The sequence below is a fragment of the Sciurus vulgaris genome, assembly GCF_902686455.1.
Source record: "Sciurus vulgaris genome assembly, chromosome: 7".
NCBI lineage: Eukaryota > Metazoa > Chordata > Mammalia > Rodentia > Sciuridae > Sciurus > Sciurus vulgaris.
The window spans coordinates 129,693,689-129,701,905 of record NC_136467.1 but is presented as its reverse complement, the minus strand read 5'-3'; the positions used below and the strand labels follow the sequence as shown (position 1 = coordinate 129,701,905).

General features: G+C 41.3%; 1 pseudogene across 1 annotated transcript in view; it reads left to right on the top strand.

Moving 5' to 3' along the window:
* Positions 1-79: 79 nt before the first annotated feature.
* LOC306665781 (KH domain-containing, RNA-binding, signal transduction-associated protein 1-like) overlaps positions 80-8,217 on the top strand; it is a 32,678-nt pseudogene continuing 24,540 nt past the window's right edge. The window contains exons 1-3 of the transcript in view: positions 80-175; positions 2,709-2,953; positions 5,127-6,452. The product of the transcript in view is annotated as a KH domain-containing, RNA-binding, signal transduction-associated protein 1-like (transcript). The remainder of the gene's footprint in view (positions 176-2,708; positions 2,954-5,126; positions 6,453-8,217) is intronic.

The window sequence follows — 8,217 nt, the reverse complement described above, 5'->3', positions numbered from 1 at the left end:
CGCGCGCCCCCGGGCCGGCGAGCAAAACTCACTTCCGGTCCGCTCTAGGAGTCCAGGTGGTGCAATCATCTCAGTGGTTATGGTAGCGGGTACTGGTAAAGTTGAGGAGGCGAGTACTCCAGAAGCTTACAAGAGAATTATCTCTGGAGCCATCCCGTTATCTGTCATCGCGATAGTACTGTTAAAGAGGCTGCTCTGGGTTTTCCTGTCATCCTGATAAACCGCCTCTGGCACGCGAAGGAGTGTATTCACATTTGGGTCCTAAAACAAACGTCGAAGAGTGCTTCCTCCCCCGCCTTTTCTAGTTCATTTAGGCCCACTCTCTCTTTTCCCAGTCACTGTAAGTCGGATTTGAAAAAGAACTGAGGTCTAGTTCATTCTTTCCACTTGCGGGTGTGAAAACCAAGATCCATAGAGAATGAGCTTCCCCCTGATGAGTAGCAAGAGTCATTTCTGCCACTTCTATCTGTATGAGCCCAGACTAAGCAATTGTTGGGAAACTGGTTCCAGAAAACGAACAAAATCTGGATAGGTTTTCAGAGTCCAACGACTAGTGTGCAGGTACTGGAATATTCCCACCCGGCTCCTGCTTCTAGCAGCGTGTGCCGCCAGGGAAGATATTTGAAAGTGCACCAGTCTGGTGCCAACTGGAGTGAATATATTTAACTAAAGCGATGATTGTTACCGGAGGAAAAAGCTGAGGCCACCTAATTCAGCCAGAAGTGTAGAAGCACAGAATCCTCCCACACGCTGACCTTGGTTCCTCTTTCCCTCCTCACCCAGCCTGCCCCATGACCTTGAAGAATCTTCAATAAATAACAGATGACCAAAGAAAGTTGTTGATGGATCCCCTTCCCATTCCCTCTTTCCTTCTTTGGTTTCTGTATTATAACATTTTGACAATTCTAGTTTGAGAGGCTTTGAATAATCAGAAACCGTTTCGGAAATCTCTAAATTAAAAAAGAAAAAACAAATTCACAACTAAATTTATTAAAGTTGTGAGTGGTGTTGAGTCGCTGAATCCAATGAAATTACATAAAATTTGTCTATTTGCCTGAAATAGACATAAAATTTTTGTCTATTTACCTGAAATTACACAAAATTTTTGTCTATTTGCCATCAGATCTTCAAAAGAGAGGGAGCCTCCCCATTTATTGTCTTAGCCACTAATAACTTGCTTCACTTATCTTTTGTGTTTTTCCCTAACCCATTGTTAATCTTTTGCATCCAGGGCTTCTGTTGTCTATCTCTTTAATATTCTGCATGGTATAATCACCACCATGTTGCACACAACCAGGCAATCGACATGGAGTAAATGTGACTTCTGAGAAAGTCCTCTACTGAAGGACATTGATTTATTTTTGTAGGTTTGCATTTTTAATTACTAAATTCATATGCACCTGTAATAAAGAAGTCAAATATCACAAAAGTGAACACAACTTTTGAAAACATGAAAACTTCCTTCATCCCCAATTCAATTTTTCAGAAATTTTATTCCAAGAGTTTGGTGTATATTCCTCCAGCCTATTTTTAAATGAATGTATGAACTCATGAGTTATGACTTACAAAAATGTGTAATATTACACATTGAATTCAGCAAATGACTGGATTTTGTTTATTTTAATCTTTAGTCCTCCACAGAAACTACCAAGCCAACATATGGGTGCATAACATACTTCTATCCTGTTCTTTTTAGTGGCTATATATTTCTTCAATTAAATAGAATGGCACATTTCCAAATTTCTGGTGTTATAAACATTGCAATGAATATTCTTAGATGTGTAGATATATATTGTGATGTTTTTGTTTTTCTACATGATGGCTTTTGGGGGGAGAAGAAAAACTGCTGAGATAGAGATTATTTAATAAATATTACCAAATCTCATCCAGAGTGGTATTTATCATGAGTCTCACTAGGAGTGTCAAAATCCCTCACTTGTACAACCCTTTCCATGACCTTGAAAGGGGTTATGTAACTCTGTTTAAAACGTGTTTTTTTTTATTTGTAAAAGTATGCCATTATAATGTAAATTAGAACAGTTACATCTCTCTATCCCATTTTCAAATGAGAGTTCCCTACATTGTGTAAGCTTCAGACCTCACAAAAATCTAGATCTGCTCCCCCACCCCCAAGTTAATATATGCTCCCAAAAGAAGTGCAAGAGTGCCACAATCGTTCTGAATTTTATTTAGAGCCTTGCCTCAACTTTTTTTTTTTTTTTTTAAATCAGCATGAACTCATAGAATTCTGACCTAATGCTTTGGATGTACTACAAAGTTTATTATCCAGGATTCCGGCCCCACCCCACCACTTCCTTTAACCTTTGGTCCCATGATGTGATGGTTAGCACTCTGGACTTTGAATCCAGCAATCCGAGTTCCAATCTCGGTGGGACCTTCCAAGAGAGGAACCTCTAACTTTCCGAGCTGGCATCTGGACCTGGAAAAACTTAACTATCCAGACGTAAGAACCAACGCACTTCTATCGACCTTATCAACTTCTCAGGGGCTAGACAACCACCTAACCTTCTCAACCCCCAAGGATGAACCCTTTGGAAGCCAGGCGCGCAGTACCTGCTCCCTGGAGGTGAACGTTTTGCAGACCTCACATCCCGGGTCACTTCTCACCCCAAATCTCCCTCTTTTTTCCACCTCCAACTCATCTGCTCTTCTGCCTTTCCCTGTTCTCTCACAACCCACCCCAACAGCAACAAGTATCTGGAAACTCCAAAGAGGTGATGCCTGACATCCAAGGCGCTGGAACCCAGCATAGGCAAGGAAACACCTTGCAACAGGATTTGGGCCTCGCTGTGCTGGGAGCTACCATTCCTAATGCAAGACTACATTGGACAGAACACCCTGGGGAGCGACTCAACAGCGTCCACGGGGGAGAGGGGAGGGTGAGGATAGAACATCTTCTGCTCTCTGCGTTTCTCTGGTTTCACCGCCTCAAGTATCAGGGTGAAATGGAGGGAAACTCTGATCTTATTCTCCCCAGAAACTAACTGACATCCTCATCTGAAGCACCGGGGAAGCAGTTCCCCTGAGCTAAAGAAGGAAATGTAACCCCGAACTCTCAGTGTGTAGACTAGGAACGAGTTGGAGACAGAGCTGAACAGAACTGGAAAAGCCAGGAAGTTGAGGACAGACACGTATTTAGTAATTACAATGAGGACTATGTAGGTGAGGGGAAGGAAAGATCTCCCCCAGCAGGACAGAAACTAATGTAGGAAGAAACAAATATTCATGTTTTGTATAAATAATATATTTGTATTAAGAGGCAATCTTTAAATCTGGTGACCCATTTTCAGATTTCCTTCTTATTTCAATATTTTAATTTTCACATACTTAACAAAAGCAAGTTGAGTTCTACTCTCTCCAGATCAGTGATCCATTAAACCATAAATATTTCATTAGCTCATATTGTGAATTGGTTACATAAAGAATCTGTAACAAATTAAGTTTACTAAACTTATAAAAACAGTTCCTGTGGCTCTCATTATGGGCGCTGGTCATTTATGTGTTTTCTGATGGTACCAATGTAGTAGAAGTGATCCTGCCTTCTTTCCATTTTGTTGATGCCACTGTGATGAGGTCTCATCCAAGGTGTTCTCCCTTTTCTAAATGGCCTGACATCCTCCCTTACTGTGTGGGATGCTTATAACTCCAGCTATTCTTCCAACCACCAAATTCCACATGCATTTTTCTCAAGGATTCCCAGCACTGCCTTCCTACCCCAAACAGTCAACTCTTCAAATAGACCTGAGTCCCAAACACCCTCCAGAAACTGTATGAATAGTAACAAGAGAGAAGACTTGTGGAGAGTGGTGAATTGAATCAGGGTCTGACTTCCTCAAGGCTGCGTTTGCATTCTGGGAACTGCCTGTGCCAATGTGCTGGTCAAGATGACCCAATTGCTATGATGATGCAGGCCAGAGAAGGCTACTGGGAAGACACACAGCTGATAAAATCAGTCAGAAACTTGAGCTCAGTCACCAACTCCTAGGAATAGAGAATTCTGAACATAATAAAATAACCCTAATGTCTTGCCAGTCCTGTGTCCTTCAGATTGCCTACTTTGTTAAAACTTTCCCACAAATGACCTTTCGATGAAACCTATATAATAAATGTGCTGAGCTCCATCAGAGTTTGTCTGCCCACCTGGCCCCACCTTTTTCTCTCTTTGTGTGTCTGTCTTTTCTTCATCCCCCATCCCCCCTCTTCAGGTATCTTTCCACAAATGAATGGTAGTAGCTGAGAAATGAGAGGGCAGTGGCAAGGACCGGTTCTCAAAAATTAAAAGACAATTTAATGATGCAATTATGATCACATTCATCATTAAGCATCTATTTGACCTAGCTCAAATCCAGTAACTCAGACTTTATCCCAAAGTCTCTAAATTAAGGTAATAGAAAAGACCCAACTATATGTGGCTCCTGTACCCAAGTGACTTAGGACTGGAAAGAAGTCAAGGGGAAGCTACTACAGTGGAAAAGAACCAGCCACAGCCACTGGGAGAGTCTGGGGATACATGTAGATATTCCCCTGATAACTTATATATTCTGTGGGTCTCCTGTGTCCTTAGGAAGTTGAGAGGATCCCTGGGGAGGGTTTTAAAGACTCCATCTTCAACCAAACTTTAGTTAGGCTTCTTCTGGACTACTTCTTGTACTTGGCCCAACCAGTTTAGTTTTAGCAAGAATCCTACTAAGCCAGGTCACTCTGAATCATTCACTCTCGGTTGTTCAATCAAGTTTCTCTTTCTCCACCCTTGACAAAGAAAATTCCTCTTAGTAATTTCCTGTTCAATGACTCCTTTACCCATTGGCTATAAATTACCAGGTGCTCCTGTTGTATTTGAATCTGAGTTCAATCTCTCTTCTATTGCAATAGTATTGATTAAAGTCTTCCTGTTTAACTCCATTCAATACAATCTTTCTTTGATCCTTCAAAGAAGAAATCCGACTCAGGAGTGAGGATATGATCAGCTGCCTAAAGATGTGTCTAGAATAGAAAACTAAGAAAATTAATGATAGCCAATTTCCTGAGAAAATGAAGACAGGCTTTAATATCTGTCAATAACTGTGATGTATCACATTAATAAAATGGATAAAAACATACAATAGGGGCTGCAGCTGCTCCACGGACCCTCAGGTGCCCACCCCTCGGTGCGTCAGACGCTGTCTGGGTAGCCGCCGCTGCCTCACCAGTCCCGGGGAGGCGGAGGGGGTTTGTGGGGTCGGGGTGGCGCCCGGGACTCACCAGCCATGCAGCCACCACCACTGTTGCTGCCCTCGGCCATGACCAAGGTCAAGATGGAGCCTGAAAACAAGTACCTGCCCGAACTCATGACTGAGAAGGACTCACTGGACCGGTCCTTCACTCATGCCATGCAGCTTCTGACGGCAGAAATTGAGAAGATTCAGAAAGGGATTCAAAAAAGGATGATGAGGAGAATTACTTGGATTTATTTTCTCATAAGAACATGAAGCTGAAAGAGCGGGAGCTGATACCTGTCAAGCAGGACCCAAAGTTCAATTTCGTGGGGAAGATTCTTGGACCACAAGGGAATACGATCAAAAAACTGCTGGAAGAAACTGTACAAAGATCTCTGTGTTGGAAAAGGGCTCAATGAGAGACAAAGCCAAGGAGGATGAGCTTCCCAAAGGTGGAGACCCAAGGTATGCCCACTTGAATATGGATCTGCATGTCTTCATTCAAGTCTTTGGACCCCCATATAAGGCTTATGCTCTTATGGCCCATGCCATGGAAGAAGCGAAGAAATTTTTACTACCAGATATGATGGATGATATCTGCCAGGAGCTATTTCTAGAGCTGTCCTATGCTTGAATAGAGTACCTGAGCCCTCTCGTGGACGTGGGGTGCCAGTGAGAGGCTGGGATGCTGCACCTCCCCCTCCACCTGTTCCCAGGGGCCGTGGTGTTGGACCACCGCGAGGAGCTTTGGTGTGTGGTACCCCAGTGAGAGGCGCCATCACCAGAGGTGCCACTGTGACCCGAGGAGTACCACCCCCACCTACTGTGAGGAGTGCTCCAGCACCAAGAGCATGGACAGGAGGCATCCAGAGAACACCTTTGCCTCCACACCCTGCACCAGAAATATATGAAGAATATGGATATGATGATATATATGCAGAACAGAGCTATGAAGGCTACGAAGGCTATTACAGCCAGAGCCAAGGGGACTCAGAATATTATGACTATGGACATGGGGAGGTTCAAGATTCTTATGAAGCTTATGGCCAAGATGACTGGAATGGGGCCAGGCCATCACTGAAGACCCCTCCAGCTAAGCAGTGAAGGGAGCATACAGAGAGCACCATATGGATGTTATTAAAAACAAACAGGAGGGGGAAATATCAGTTATGAGCAAAGTTGTTACTGATTTCTTGTGTCTCCCAGGATTCCTGTTGCTTTACCCACAACAGACAAGTAATGGTCTAAGTGTTCTTCTTCATGGTCCCCTTCTCCCCACCTTCCTCCATTCTTAACTCTGCATTCTGGCTTCTGTATGCAGCATTTTAAAATGAGTTAAAATAGATTTAGGAATATCAAATTAATTTTTAAGTGTGTAGATGCTTTTTTCTTTTTTGTTTAAATATAAACAGATGGGTACCTTTTATAATAAAAGAAGTTGAGTAAAAAAAAAAAAAAAAAAAAAAAAAACAAACAAAAACCACAAACCTGATAGTTTCAAAAGTGACATTGCTTGCTTAAAGGTTCTGAAGTAAAGGCTTGTTAACTTTCTCTTAGTTTTGATTTGAGGCATCCCATAAAGTTGTAGTTGCAAAATCCCAAACTAGGCTACATTTCAAAATTCAGGGCTGTTTAAGATTAAAATCACAAATGTTAACGGCAGTAGGTGCCACCATGCAAAAGTGAGCTCGGAAGTCTCTAGAAATGTTTTATTTAAAAGCACATGGCAGTTGTAAAACTGACTTTTTCATGATGTGGGTTTTAAAATCTAGCCCCAGACATACAGTGTTGAGAGATACTTAGCGGGGAGTAAGTTTTGAAGAGGATGATTGGGGCAGAGGGGCTGGCCATCTAAATTTAATTTGAGGTAGAGCTTTTTAGCTACATTTTTTCAGTAGTAGTACTAATAATTAAAGTTGCAGTATTCAGGAAGACTAAAAGTATTTTGTCCATTTGAGATCTGCACTCTACAAAAAGCTCATTTGGACACCAGGGCCAAAAGCTGAAGTTTTTCATTAAGTTGACAGTTGTCAATATTGAACTGTTCCCAAGGTAGTCAAGTATGTCTCAACACTAGCATGATATAAAAAGGGACACTGCAGCTGAATGAAAAAGGAATCAAAATCCACTTTGTACATAAGTAAAAGTTCTAATTAGATTTGTACTGCCTCCCATTTCATTCTCGGAAGATTAAATGCTACATGTGTAAGTCTGCCTAAATAGGTAGCTTAAACTTATGTCAAAATGTCTGCAGCAGTTTGTCAATAAAATTTAGCCCTTTTTTAATAAAAAAAATACAATAATCTTAATAAATGGAGAAAAAGCATAGGGCAAAATTCAACATACTTTCATGATAAAAACTCTCAACGGATCAGATATAGTGGAAGTGTACCTCAGCATAATAAAAGGCACATATAACATTGTTAGCTAACATCATATTCAGTGGTAAAAATGAAAGCTTTTCCTCTAATATCAGGGACCAACAAAAATGTCCACTCTTACCACTTCTTTTCAACATAATACTAGAAAGCAGTCAAGAGAAAGAAATAAAAATCATCCTAATAAGAAAAGAAGTGAAATCATCTTTAGATCTCTAATGCTTGTTACCAGAGACTCTTGGATCCAGAGTTGTAGAACCAATGGACCTGGGAAGAATTTAAACTGTCAAGGTTTTATTATACACTTCTGCTGGAGCCAGAAAGGAGATAGCACGTGGTAGGAGTGGGTTGAAGTTTCAAGCAAAGAGCAAAGGGAGCAACTTTTATGGCATCTGTGGGTTAGGCAGGACCTTGGTCTTTTAATGTCATTACATGTAGAAGTGGGATGTCAGTAGCAACTATGCTCTTCATCATGCTTATTAATGTGTTGCATGTCCCAATACCATCTTAAGTATCCTAAACACATACCACATCATCTTAAGTATCATTAGGGTATGTTTTATTATGCTAATAAAGTAAAAGTAACTGTGTGTTACTCTGGTGATTATTCTAATATGCATTTG